This window comes from Buteo buteo, chromosome 13, assembly GCF_964188355.1.
Source record: "Buteo buteo chromosome 13, bButBut1.hap1.1, whole genome shotgun sequence".
Lineage (NCBI taxonomy): Eukaryota > Metazoa > Chordata > Aves > Accipitriformes > Accipitridae > Buteo > Buteo buteo.
In genome coordinates this window covers 11,530,345-11,545,158 of record NC_134183.1, presented here as the reverse complement: position 1 = coordinate 11,545,158, position 14,814 = coordinate 11,530,345, and positions in this window count along the sequence as shown.

The window sequence follows — 14,814 nt, the reverse complement described above, 5'->3', positions numbered from 1 at the left end:
TCTTTTTTTTTTTTTTCTTTAAGCTTAGGTTTAGATTTCTGTTAGAGAAGGAAACATTTCATTCAAGTTCTTTGTTGTTGATAAACACATTAAAGCTGAAATCAACTCAGAAAAATAATTTGGAACCAAGGGACTGAACTAGAATAAGGTAGATTTTTACTGGGACGCTATTCCTGCTAAATATTTGCACCTTTTTTCCCTGTTAAGTACATGTTTCTGATTCTGGAGGCTTTGCTTTATTATTATATATTTATAATTATCCTGAGGGTAAAGTTTTCCTACGGACAAGATCTTGCCAGTTTGATCCTGCTTTTTCTTATGACTTGCCTGCAATCTGGACAGTGAGAGAATCCCACATCCCTTCGTTCCTCTGGTTCCTGCTGTCCTGTTTCTTTTTGCTGCTCCCTCACTAATCTTATCCGGGGTGCCTGTAATGTTGCCAGCTGTCAGATGTTTTCCCTCTGGAGAAGTTCCCTAGGGTTTAGTTTCTGCTGCAGCTGTGGATTTGACCATGGATTTACCTTTTCCTGAAGAATTAGGCAGATGTTCCTAGCTCAGCTGTCCTCCCAGTTGAAGTGATGTTCAGGATCTGCCATACAGCCACAGGAGGGCCTCAGTGGTAAACGTATGTGCAGGGGGAGAGAGGCTGCTGCCGCCCATCTCATGCCCCACGGCACTGACAAACTATTTGGGTATCCCAGGGGTGTGTTACCTGGTCTATACATAGTAGTTATCCTCTGCAGTGGTTCGTGAGAGATTCAGGGAGCCGTTCCTCCGTGAAAGAGTGATTACTCTAGTGGGCTTAAATGGTGAGAAATCCTTGGAGTTCAGTGCAAACATCTGTTGAGATTTCAGGGGTTTGTAACCATTTTAATAATCGGCCACATAAAGCTTTCCTGAAGGCTTGAAATGATTGAATGGACTCCAGCTAGGCTATGCTTTATAAACAGTGGGGGAAATTTTTCCCTTTGTAAAACAGTATACTGACACATGTCACAGCTGCGCCAACAAGAGCTTGTAATCTCCCTACTTTCAGTGCCAAAGTTATCTTATTAAAAAAAAAGGGGTGGGGGGAACAGTCCCCTTTTTCCATAAGTTACTGCACATCTGCAGAACTGTCAGTTCTAGTGTATGTGTGGAAAATTACTTTTCTTAACTTCAATTACTCAGGCAATTAAATTTACTTACATTTCAAAAGCCTTTGTACCTTCATTGCGCACCCCGAATTTAGCTTGAAGGAAGTATGTATGTCCTTAAGTAGCACTTTCTACAGATGCTTCTGTAAAGTGTAATTAGATATAAGCTTAAATGTAGGACACTGCTATATCCACTACCTCAGGTGTTCAGCAGAATGCGAAGGGAATTAGCTACTTGATGTTTGCATGAGAAATAAAAAACTTGGTACTGTTTCCAAAATAAATAAAAAACCCATGGACCAATTTTTTTTTTTTAAAACCCTGCTTTGGGCAAAACCTGAAATCTGTGTATATAGACTCCTGCTGGAATGGTCCATCGTGAAGTATCCTAAAAGATGCATTTTGCAAGGTTTCCTGTCGGGTTTTTGTGTTTCTGTGGTTGAGGCTTTTTTTTTCAGCTGGGAAGGCTTATTAAATGGTAACTACTTCTGTAAAATAATTTCTTTTCTATGCAAAGCAGGTGGAGGTGTTTTCCTATGATAAGGTTCCCAGTTTTGCTGTGCCATGCCATTAAAAAAAAAAAAGTATAGAACAAGAGTGATGTTTTTCTTCCCCACTGTTTACACTTCAATAAACTAGTTAGATGGTAACCCTTGCAAATTGTAGTTTCAGTAAATGCAACTAGCAGTTCAGTTCAATATAAAGGATTTATTCTGTGTAGTTACTTGTCATAATCAGCCCAGCACTTCTAACACAACTCTTCCAAAAATTTTTGAATTGCTAAACCATGATGTACTGTGACACTTGCACTATTCCTTGCCACTTCTGTTTTTGCTTATTGCTCCGTAAGACTTGCTGTCGTGTGTCATATCCCAAATGGCTTCAAGGCAGTGTCTGCAAGTCTGGGCAAAGGCAGTTTAAAAGAGAATAATACTTCATATAAAAGAGTCTCTATTTTAATTTTAAAATTAAATCTAAACTGACTTTGTTTCTATTAAGTAGAAGCAATCTCTCTCTTTTTTTTTTTTTTTCCTTTTCAAAAGGAAAAAAAAAGCAAAGGATTTTTTAACTATTAATGATTTCTGGATAGAAGGAAATGAGCAGAGCTGGAAGTGTTTTGAAAGTGTTTTCCCACGAGGGGGAGCACTGAGAAAAGAACATAGAATCACAGAATGGTTTGGGTTGAAAGGGACCTTTAAAGATCGTCTAGTCCAACTCCCCTGCCAGGGACAACTTCCACTAGACCAGGTTGCTCCAAGCTCCATCCAAACTGCCCTTGAACACTTCCAGGGATGGAGCATCCACAACCTCTCTGGGGAACCTCTTCCAGTGTCTCACCACCTTCAGAGTGAAGAATTTCTTCCTTATAGCTAAACTAAATCTACCCTCTCTTAGTTTAAAACTGTTACCCCTGGTCCTATCACTTCAGACCCTGGTAAAATGTCTCTCTCCATCTTTCTTACAAGCCCTCTTTAAGTATTGAAAGGCTTCTCTGGAGCCTTCTCTTCTCCAGGCTGAACAACCCCAACTCTCAGCCTCTCTCCACAGGAGAGGTGTTCCAGCCCTCGGATCGTTTTCATGGCCCTCGTCTGGACCCGCTCTCTGCATTCGGGAGCTTTCAAAAAACCTGTGCTCATGTTCCTTCTTTTTATTCTCCCCTTTTACTTCCTTAGAATCCATTCTTTTCACCTCAAAGGGAAGCCTAGCACACGCACCAGCAGCCAAACCCAGGGCTGTATCCCAGGTTGCGGCGCGGTGCCGGCACAGAGGATGCCTAAGAGCTCACGGGCTCCTGGCAAGTGTCAGGGCAACCACAGCTCAAAAGCTGTTATTATTTGCTATTTGTCTTTGCTTTTTGTGGGCTGTTTAATAACGGTCCGAGATGGAAATATATGGGGCAAAGATAATTTTCTTTATCAGAATTCCAGGTTACACTGGTTTAAAGCTGCCATTAGAGACTGGGAGTTGTCCCTCAGAACTGTCTCTTTATCTTCTAATTCCACATTTTACATTTTTTTGCCTTTAAGCAGAAACTTTTTCAGAAAAGTTTCATCCCTTGAGAAAACTTGTTTGTTACTGCCAGACATCCCAAAATAGCACTTACATGCCTTTTTTCTCTTTGTCTCCTGCCATACCAAAACTCCTGGGTTTGATCTTTCATGCTGATACTCTGGGAACTAGATGGGAGAGGTCAGTTTTCACGTCCGAGACTCAAGCAAAGAAGCAAAACCGTAAACCCTCTTATGTGTTTGTAGTAAAAGAGATGTATTCAAGAATACCAATTTTGTAGACGGATCTGGATTTGTATCATCACCCACATTTTAGAGTGGTTCTGTCTGCAGTTCAGTGTGCTGCAGGTGTAAATTGTACTCCAGAAGTACATTTTAAGTATATAAGTAAAATGCCTCTGATGTTGGGAGTTATTCGGATGCGAAGGTCTCCTTCTACCACTGCTCTTTGGGTGGGTTTGCTGAAATCTCTGTGGCAAAGCTTCTCGCATCAAAGTGCTGGTAATTTACAAGACAAATTTTGATTAGTTACTCTAACCAAGCCTTTTTTTTATCTTTCTGATATTTTAAAGCATTATTTTAAAATGTTATTAGGACAAGAAATGTAAACATAACTGTTTGCTTCAGTTAGTAGTCATTAGATGAGAATATTTCTTGTCCTGGGTGGATTTTCATGAAAATACTTCCTTAAGCATTGTATGAGGATGTCATTTAAAACTGTCTGAATAATCAAATAATGTCCTGCTGTAGTAGGTCTATAAACTGAATGAATTTTCTTTTCCACTTGATAACAACTTATTTTTTTAAAAAGCAAGAAAGTTAATAGTTGCGTAGCATAATACAGCATTTTCCTGACATTTCCATGAGCTGTTGCAGCTTCTTTCCGATGGATCTACTCCCACATAGAAAGCATCAAGAGAAAAATAAGACAATCTTGTTTTGATTAAACGTTCCTTGTGCCAGGCAAGTATGTGCTCATGCCGTTGCTGTGTAAGGAGAGACACTGCTCGTCAGGATTCATAAAAGGAAGGAAACAGGCAACAGTTTCAGCCACTTTACACTGAAATGAACTCAGAGCTTTAATTGCAATGTATCTGGGGTTGTCCACTTCCCCTACTGACCCCAGAAAACAGTTACAGGAGGGAAATACCTCTAAAATAATGGTTTTACACAGAGTAGGAGGGTGAAGAGAGGTTTTGCATTTCCCCACCAGTGCTGAATCGTGTGGCACCTGCTTCTGCATCACCCGGTGTGCCCGTGTGGCTGGGCAGCATCTGTCCATTCCTCCCAATGGGGGCTGTGTGCTCCTCGAAATGCACCGTGTGAGCTTATTCTCCCATTGGGAATGAGCCCTGACAGCTCCTCACAGGGAGCTCGCCGTGATGCAGGACAGCAGCGCTGCACACAGCGGTCCACACGTGCACTGGGCTTTGCCGGCAGTGGGCATGGGGGCTGAATCCCATCCCATCCCATCCCAGCTTTGCCCTAGGGTCATCGTGCTGATGTCCATAAAGATCCACCTTAGGACTTTCCTGCAAAATCAGCAGCAGATCCCTGACTAGTCCCTTGAGTACCTAAATCATAGAACAGAGGGAAATGGTGTCTCAGTGTCGGAGGGAAAGCCATAAAGGTATTGCTTGATGGCGGAGGCTGTCATCGCTGTGTCTGGGAAGGGATTAATGGCAGCCCTGGAAGGTGCAACTGCTTTTCCTGTTCCTTACTTGATTTTGCCACAGTTCAGAGAGAGCTGTTTGATAGATTAGTTTTCATTTGAATGATATGTCCCAGAGGAAGCTTCTGCTAAACTAGTTTTCAAAGGATGAAAGTCCGTGTGCAGGAGGGAGGGCTTTGTCCATACCCATGCAGTTTGCATTGCAGAATTGCTAGTGCCTGTTGTGTGCTTAAAGCCTACTGACCACGAGCAAAGCCTCCCTCAAAATTCGGCAGGCTTTGGGAGGGTAATTTCTGCTCAAATTACACTAGCTCTGTTCCAATTTAAATGTAAGTGTATCCTTCAAAACACCATGAGAAATACCCTGGGAAAAGGAAAAGGCTTTTCTGGGGGAGGGAAATGGCAATGATTCACTGTATTTCTCTAGAAATTAAATCCCAAGGGGGTTATCTTATTCCATTTCCTGATCTGACACAAAAATGCTCCAAGTCGTGCTTTCAGAGTCTCAACCCATTTCAAATAACCTTTAATTTAAATAAACAGCTTCTGGATTGTAATAAGATAAGTGAGTGTGAGATTTGCACATAAAAGCCTGAGGGCAGCAGGTGACTGCTGGTCTGTGTCTCTGCCCATAGGCACTTGGAACCCCTCTGTAGCCCCCAGCCTCCACACTGCTAATAGTATCAGGCCAAAGATGGCTAAAATATTTTTAAATGCCAATATGGAACTTCAAAGCTTTATTTCTCCAGTGGCAGTGCTGGTTTCAGCTGCTTCGGACATCCCTAAAGCTGCTGGCCCCGTAGGCTATTTGCCTCGGGATGAGTCTGGCAAAGCCTTACAGCTTCCTTGAGGGATGGATTTGGTTGCATAAAAGCAGGAACCGGCTTGTGTTTCAGCTGCGATCGCTAACTCCTGCTTCGGCACAGTGATTAACAGAGTTTGTGAGGTGAGTTTTTAAAAACTTTACTTTTGTAGGAGGACAAAACTGCTGCCTGGAGGAGGTCTTCAGCTCTGTAGAGCCAGTTGTTTTCGAAGCGTTATGCAAGGGAGTTTGTTGGTGTTAGTGACACCCAGATAAAATGACAAGGGAGATGTCTGCTGCTTGTTTAGCTTCTTGAGAAGCGCAGGACTATTTCAAATTACTAAAATGACTAAAATGGATTTTTCCAGATTATGTTTTGCTTGACAGATGATCAAAAGATGCAATTTTCTAGAAATACTATATAGCTGAGGTCTAACCAGGCCAGCAAATGTAGCTGTGGCAAAACATAATTTCAGTGATATAATGTCATTTTTGGTAACAGCTTTGCTGTATGCCCACAGGGTTTCACTGCTCCCCAGCACAGACTTGTGTTATAGAAAGTGTATCAGGCAGCTGCCTAGAGGTACCAGGGACGGGCTGTCTTAAGCAAGGTATGTGAGCAAGACCTCCTGGTGCTGGCAGAAGATGAAGCAATGAGTTATTCTAGCGAAGGCCTTAGGAAACATTTGATTAAGCAATGAATTCGCAGTGGACCAAAAGTGAGAAAACCCCGTATAAAGAGAATTGGAGAGGATGCAGGCAGGGATTGCGCCTGTGCCTATCAGACCTGGAAAACTGCCAGGGAAGGACTTTTATCAAAAAAGAACCGTATCCTTGGGTCAGAAAAAAAGCAATTCAGGAAAAGCAAACTTGTTTTTTAACTTACAATTAGATTTAAGGCCCCTCCTTCCACTTCCTTCTCTGACAGGAGAAAAAAGTATCCCTGCACAGAGTGTATTTTAATGCTCAGGCAGCTTGTCTGACTTTCTGAAATCTGAGGGAAGGAACAAGTGTGCATCACTTGTGTGTATCGGCACAATGGGGGCACACATCCTGCATTATAACCTTACTGTTATGAAGAGGTTACTATAGGCAGACAATTAAATGAACCTGCAAGCTTGAGCTGGCATTATCTGTCAGCTGTTTCCCTGGAACTTGCTTTTTTTGCTTTCCAGTGAGGCAGTTGATATTTTCTTTTCAGAATGAAGATATCTGCTAGGAGCAATGAGGTTTTGTAAAATACTGCAACCACGAGATACGCAGCTGCTCTTCTCAGATGAGTTGCCTGGTAACTTGCTGGGTGCCTGTGTACAGCCTCAGGTTGCAACACCGAAATGGCATTCCCATCTCAGACAAAAGCTTTGCCCTTGGTGGGCAGGGAATAGGATGCTTCGATGACCATGAGAGGACTTTTTCTGTTTCTGCAGGGCCTTGAGATCATTAGCACTGACGGCTTTGCGCTGGAGCATGGAGGCTAACCTTCTTCAGAGCAGCAATTCAGTAAAATGGAGCTGACCTCAAAAGCAGGTCTCTGAAACCAGGAATATTCCCAGTTCCTCAGGGAGCGGGTCATTCCTGGGGGGGCTGGGAGGTGGCTCCCCAGGGCTGAGCTCCAGCAGCTCAGGAGGCAGCTCCAGAGCTGCTGCACTTGTCGGCATTTCCATTTAAATTGGGGTGAGGAGCTTTGTCCCTGTTGCTGCTGCCCTGCAGACAGGGGTGAGCAGAGGCTTTGCTGCCCTCGCACCACAGCCACAGGGTTTTGGGGTCACCATGTCGATGAAGCCGTACCGCGTGGCGGCAGAGAAACAGCCAGCGAGCAGGCCACAGCGTCTGTGTGCAAGTGGAGGGTGGTATCAGGCAGGATTTTAGGTGCCTGAGGACCATCTGATGTTTCCCCAAACCTGGGAAGACAGGCATGTGTCACCTGTCCTCACTTGCTGTCATGAAGTAATAAAATTGCCCCTTCATATTATTAATATTTTGCATTTACAATAAGGAAAAACAACTGCAGAGGGCACCAGCAAGCCACAGAGCGATATTACAACCAGTAACTGTCATCTGCCGGGTGAGAAGCATCCCTGCCCTGCGCTCCCTGGGCCTGGGTCCGCACCTGGGCACCCTTTAAAAAGCTGCTCATCTCAGTCTGCACGCTCTCCCGAGTCCCCAGCCGGGCTGCCCAGGTCCCAGGCAGCAATCTGGCACCAGGCTAGTGTCTCGTGGTTGGAGAGCAGGTGAAGTGTTTGTTGGAGAAGCTGTGGACAAGCTGGGAAGCAGAGGAGCCAACGCTGGCAGTGTCTCATCTGAGCTGCAATGGTTTCTGTAGGGTTTCGGCTCTCCCCGCTCATGGTCATCACAGGGGAGCCACGTTTCACGGCAGGAGTGCGGGCACCTGGGGTTAAACCTCTGCCAGAGGCTCAGGGGGAATCTGGGAAACATCTGCAGGGATGTGAAAGAAAGCAGAGCACAGCAGCCCCCCGCAACGCATGGAGCCGTGGGGAACTCAGCCAGGGGGATATTAGTGCAGCACCTTCATCTCTCATGTGGCACCTTCATCCCTAGTGCAGCACCTTCATCCCTACTGTGGAACCTACATCCCTCGTGCGGCACCTTCATCCCAGTCAGATCACCCACCTGGCAGGACAGGAGCTTCCCACAGCCCAGGTTTAGCTCCTGCCCCGTGGCTCTGCCTTGCCCAGGACAGCCTCAAAGCGCAGCGTAAGCCCGGAGGCAGGCCATTCCCCACCTCCAGTTCCTCCAGAACAAGCCAGCATCGTCCTTTTGCCCTTTTGCCAGGCTCCTGTTGCATGCAAAGGGATTTATAGCAGCTTCTGTTTTTCCAGGCAGGGCACAGCAGACTTGAAATCATGTTTCCAATCCCAGATCACCGGGCTGTAAGTCCTTGCAAGTGAGGTGTAAGCCATGAGGTAAAGGGACTGTTTGCTTCCTCTCTTACTGCTTACACCCGGGAGGTCTTGCCCAGCTTTGATGGCAGCAGGGCTGTATAAATGGATCATGGGGCTTGTTTGCAAAAACTTTACATGGAAGTGTAACTAGTAGTCACTACAGATGGCAACAGAACAGTTGCATATAGAGGCAGAGCTATTTTTAGCATATAGATATTTCTAAATATTTACCTCCAGTCATGCTGAGCTTTCCTTAAAGCACAAATGCAGGTCAAGAGCTAATCCAGCCACTGACTTGGGCTGTACGGCTCCTCCCCCTCTTTCTCCCTGCTTTCAACACACATGCAAAACAGCTTTATTTAATTTCTCAACAAAATTGTTTGGTCTGGGTGAGCAAAGCATGCCATACCTTGGTACCAGCTATGCGGCCAAGGAACGAGGCGGCTTACTTCTCTCCCCTTGCTTTCCTCCTCCTGTTCTCTGCTGCTTTACTTCCCACTAGGAATGTCCCTCTGCCTGCCCACTGCCTGCAATGGGCAGCGCCGGGATGGCCATGACCTACTGGAGCACTTGCTGGGGCGTTCAGCACCCCAAAGCGGTCGGACGATGGCTGTTCCCCTGCTTAAGCTTCCCACCCTGAGCAGCTGACAGTGACCAGCTGCCATATAAAAGCCACAAAAAGATAAAACAGCTAAATTCTTCAAATCCTTTTCTTGCTGTCCTGCCTTTGCTTTTCTGACTCTTGAGGCTGTGCTTGTGAAGCCTTTGTGTACCACAAGAGCTAGAGGTTTTAAGAACAAGAGAAAATAAAACCATCTCTTATTCTTAGCTGAAGAGGCACAGACGGGTGTTGTGAGCTATTCCTGGTCCGTCTGGACTTTGCTGCGTAGTTGCGTGCTCAGGTCACCAGCAGGACCACATCCCTCACTGGTCATTGCAGCTGATGAAGGTCTGATGACCCCTCTGGCTCTTTGGGGATTAAAATACTCCAGCTGAGATCATCTGGTCCGGACAGAAGCACTTGGGTAAGATTTGAGAGCCTGCAAAACACAGGTGCTCTGACAGGGTGACCCAACTGCTTCTTGAGGTGCGGAAGCGTTTTAAGTGTTATTGTTAATAAGGGACACAAACAACCTCCTCCATAAAATGCCTGCTGCTTCCCAATTAACGAGCTCTCAGTTCCTTCCTGTCTCCAGCTCTGGAAATGTCTGGAGGTGACCAGGGGAGGCACAAAGTCTGATTTCTAATCTGAAGCCAAAAGCCTCTGGCTCCTCTCAGAGAGGCTTTCAGGAGATCCCAATGAATAAATAGAAGCAACAGCAAAACACAAGCTACAGGTTACTGCCCCAACACCTTCCTTGTGCAGGTTCTCCTGCAACGCTGCAATCAGGAGGGGTCTCAAAGTGTTTGCGAACACCATCCTTCTGCTGCTTACCAGGATGCTGCTGCCTGTCACCCATCTCCCAGTCACCCATCTCCTAGTCACCCATCTCCCAGTCACCTGTCTCCCTGTCACCCATCCGAGGTGGCTGTTTAAAATGTTCCCTTTCCTAATTTTCCCCTGGAAAAAGAAACCCTGCAGGGCAGCCCTACCCATCCTCAGGCAATTGCAGCCCAGCACTGGCTGTGGGGCTGGGGAGTGCCCCAAAGTTCTTCCCATCATTGGCAATGCCGATGCCCGCGCTGAGCGCCTGCTGTGCCCCCACAGCCTCTCCCCGCTCCCCAGGCTGAAGCCACCAGGCTTGCCGGCATGTCCCCAGCTTCAGCACGTCCATGTCTCATTTGGTTTTCCAGGTCTTCCCTCACATGGGGAATCCTCCCCAGGGGAGCTGGCTGAGCTCAAGTTTCCACTGGTGAGCATCTGCGAGCTGCTTCCTTCGATTAAGCTGTGCTGACAGACAAGACCTTGGGCTCACCTTTTAGAAGGTTATTTTAGTTACATCTAATAGTTCTGCTTGGCATTACCTTTCCAAATCTCTCCTGTCCCCTGTCCCACCATCACCACATGGGGACAAGCCTTGCCCAAACCCTGGAGCCAGTAATGACACAGACTTTGCAGCTGCAGGGCAGAGTGTTCCGTCTGACCACCCTTCTTTCCTCTTCCCCTGGTTTAACCACCCTTCTTTCCTCTTCCCCTGGTTTAACACTACCGGCCTTGGTCTCCTTTTATAGTCAGGAGCCTTCTTCACAAATTTCGCACTGGATCGTAGCCCAGTTCTTTCCCACGTTGTTTGTTGCCCACTAAAAGGGAGCTCTCACACCTTGCAAAATTTTTTCTTAAATCACACCTGCCGCCTGTCTCCAGAAACTGGGCTGGATCCAGCTGCCCTGACAGACACAGTGCAGAGATGGGTGATTTAATCCTACCTCTGATAAGGATGGGGGTGAGAAGAGGCTATTAAAGATTCTGGACAGAGGTGGGAACCCTGAGCATGGGCAGCCTTGACTGGCATCTTAATGTCAATGGTTTGCATGGGTGACCTGTAGCAAAATCAGATGTTTATAAATAAAAGCACAAACTGAAAGCCCACAGAGAAATAGAAAATATTTCAGGGAGGTTTTATATTTACAATTGGTCCTGAAAAAAAACAGGCAAAGTCCTTTGGAAGTTCAGTTTCATGGATATCAGGACAGCTTGAACAGGAGCCGCAGCTGCAGGCTGGAAAACAGCAAAATCTGGGAGGAAAGGTCTTTCATTTAAGTCAATATTTCTGTAATGAAAATAGTCAACTCACCAGGTTTAAATATTACTCTGAAGGAGCAGGTGACCTGCCTAAGGGGGTGAGTTCACCCTGTGTTTTCACTAAACTTAAATTGTGTTCTGGTTTGGTCCAAGCCACCCGTATAGCCCCTGTGCGTCCAGAGCTGCTCAAACAGCCTCCAGCTACCAAACCACATTCTAGCAAAATTAAAACCTGCACTTTAGGGTTGATTGGCTCCAGAATCAAATTATTTTTTAAATTAACTTCATTAGCAATTTCTCAAGAATGAAGCCTGCACAATGTGAGGGTTTTCCCTTGTTCCAAATCCACCTTCTATGGATTTATCTTGTGCTGGTCCAAAAAACGGCAAGTGAAACCTGTGAGCAATTCTTTCCCTGTTTGGTAACTACCATCTGGCGATTACAATAGATTTCAGGAAACTTAGCTGAAATCCTCTTTAAAAAACATTTTGTTTGTTCTATTTCCTCTGTGGAAAATATAGGAAAAAACTACTTAGGGGTGTCTGTCAGAGTTTGGTGCTGGGCTTACAGAGGGGTCTGGGGTCAGCAGGGGGGTCTGGGGGCACGGGGAAAGGAGTGGGCGAAGGAGGCTTGGACAGACCACGGCTGCATTTGTTTACTAAAGCAACTCCACCTGACTTCCAAGGCAGCTTGGGCATTGGATTGCTTTGGGAACAGGTGGAGTGGATAAATCTGAAATCTAGAAGCTGAGTGGCACCTCTCAGGAAATTTTTGGGAAGGCAGTTCCTAGTCATTGTGAAGCTCTGCTTGCCAAAAATACAAACTTTTCTGTTTTTAACTTTCTATATTTGGGTTGTGTTGGGTTTTATCTTTTTCCATTACTCAGAATTTTGTCTTCCATTTCCCCTCAGCTCTTCCCTCCTTCAGGACCTGCTGAAACACTTGGGTTTTGGTTTTTAAAGTAGCACAGAAGGCAGCTGCCCTGGGATCAACAGCCAGCCTGGAGATCCCTGTGGAGGGATGCTCTCAGATCTTCCTCGAGCACTGACAGTGCGCTTGAGCTCCGGATCCCTGTAGTATCTGCACCTGAGATTTGCCAGTGCTGCGGGAACCATTTTAAAATAGAGCTTCACAACTTTTGGCCAAAACCCCACGTCTGCTGGGGGGACCAGAATCTGTCCAGCTCCCTCCTGCCTCTCCCTTCCAAAGTCCCTGGGGATGAAGCCATTTGAATGGGAAGGGACAGTCATTTTCAAACCGCAGCGCAGTCAGACACTTACCAAAGATTTGGCTCACAGGGAGCTGGTTCAGCCACTTACTTTCTTGCATATGTTCTTGAATATATAAATATGTCTGTCTTCTATCAAATAAAAGGAAATATTCCTACTGACAAATCATCATGACGACTCCCAGACTGGGGCTAGTAAACCCCTGACTGTGGGACGAACAGCAGCTGGGTCACAACATTGCCCAAAGCCGTTAGTTTCTTTCTCCATCCTCAATGTCCCTGTGATTTCTCCTTTTTTTCGGCTGCAGCCCCTGGTCACCCCCTCCAGTGTTGTGGCAAGTGGAGCCCAGGGACCCTCCAGCTGCTCAAGCTGAGCCGCGAGCTCACCTTGTGAAACACCATGCATGTGCTTTCCCAATTTGCTATCCTAGCAGTGCCACCAAGGGCTCTTGCTGAATATATACTTATATATGTGTATATATATGTACCTATATATGTGTATGTGCAGAGACGGGCCAGCAGGTCTCTGTCAGCCTGAGCTGCCTGCTGAGGAAGGCACGGTCTATGCCACGCACCCAAAAAAAGTCTTGAATGGTACCAAATTTTAAGAACAACTCATCTGAAAGAGGAGACATAGCTCTGGTATCAGTTGCTGTTGTAATTAAACTTGCCTAGATTTGTATAAACGTACTTTCCTGCCTTAAAAACCAGCTCTCAGCTCCAGTTAACCAGTGCAGATGTCCAGCTAGTGCTGGGAGGTGACAAGGCTGCAAGAACAAATTTCCCTGTAGCTTCCGACAGCTTAGCAGAGAAACTAAATGTTTTTCAAATGGGCCAAGTAAAACCGAGCAGCCAAAGGTCGGAAAGACTTTGACCCCCCCCCATTGCTACGGTTCACAATGAGTGGGAATCCCCCCCTTTACTGTGTGCCAAATGAAGCATGCAAGTTCTGCAGCACTGGTCTTCAATGGGGTCTTTCTGAAGTAATGAACCAAAAGTATCTTAGAATGACAAAGTGAATGCATCCTGGTCACCATGCATCCTGTATCTCTAATGAAAAGCATGATTTAGGGCTTTTCTTCTGTGTGTGTTGTTCATAGCCACAGCTCTTTGGGACGCTCGGAGGGGAAGGCTCTGCTGGGGTCTCCGGTCAAACACATGTGTGTTCTCGGTATGAATGGTGCATCACTAGCAGGAACGCCGGCACTGGTGGGCTTCCTTCTGCTCTGCCAGGGCCTGGCTGAAGGGTGCCAGCCATGGAGCTTGGGGACCTCTGTGATGGGGGGCTGACATATTCTTGCTTTTCTCTTTCATAGCCTGCTCTAATTAACCTAGCAAAAAGGATAAACTTGCTTTCCTGGCAAACCATCCTTAGATACCCCTGGGAAAAGCATCTTTCTATTTCAAACATCTTTTGATTCATAATTGCTTTCCTGCTTTCCTTTGCACACCACTGCAGCAGTTATTTCTGAATAACATCATTCTTGTGTCAACACGTTAATAAAAACGTCTTTAAAAAAGGAAAAAAAGGCATTTCTAGTCAGTTCCTTGGTTACAAGGAGCAAGTGAAAACACGGATACTAACAAAGCCAAGCAAGTAAATATCCAGATCTGCTCCTGGGAAAGGTCTGGCTTTGCTGCGACAGGAGGAGAGGAGCTCTGCACGCACGTGCTTCTGCGTCCCTGTGGCTTAAAGCAGATTCTGCCGTCAGACGTGTCAGAGGTAGCGATGGCAGGGCCAGGGAGTCGGAACTGCACCAGTTCTGGAGAGTTTTCCATTTACAGTTACAGCCCATTTTGCAAGCTGTAGGTGTCTCATTGAAGGAAAATATTGCAAGTATTTAGGCAAGATGTGGTTATTACTTAAAATGCAATTTATGTGCTTGTAGGAGGCCTGGCTTATTATGTGGCTAAAAATCAGATGAAATGCCCTTCTACTAGAGATTCCCACGCTGCAATGCAAACTTCTCTAGCCTCAGCACCCACCAGAAACCTCCGCAGTTTGGGAGCCATTGGGCTGAGGGGCTGGCTGGCTATGCTTTTGGTTTAGATGAATTCCTGCTGCTCCCGGTCTGAGCACCAGGGATCTGGCTCTGCTCAGCCCTTCCCAGACAGCCACTGTGCTGTGTCATCACAGAGCTGGGGCACCCACTCTGCTCTGCAAACCCCGAGGCTTCAGACGCGTCGGGGTTGGCCCATCTTGAAACAGAAAGGTTTCAGGGTTGAAACAGCAAGTTTTTCCCTGGCTGCTGTGGTTCCCTGTGCCGCCGAGACCCATGCCGATCAGGGCTGCAGGGACATGAAGGTGCTGGTGGGGATCGTGCTCTGGCCGTCAACCAGCAGCCATGGCTGTGCCGGCTGGGGACGCCCAGGCACCGGCT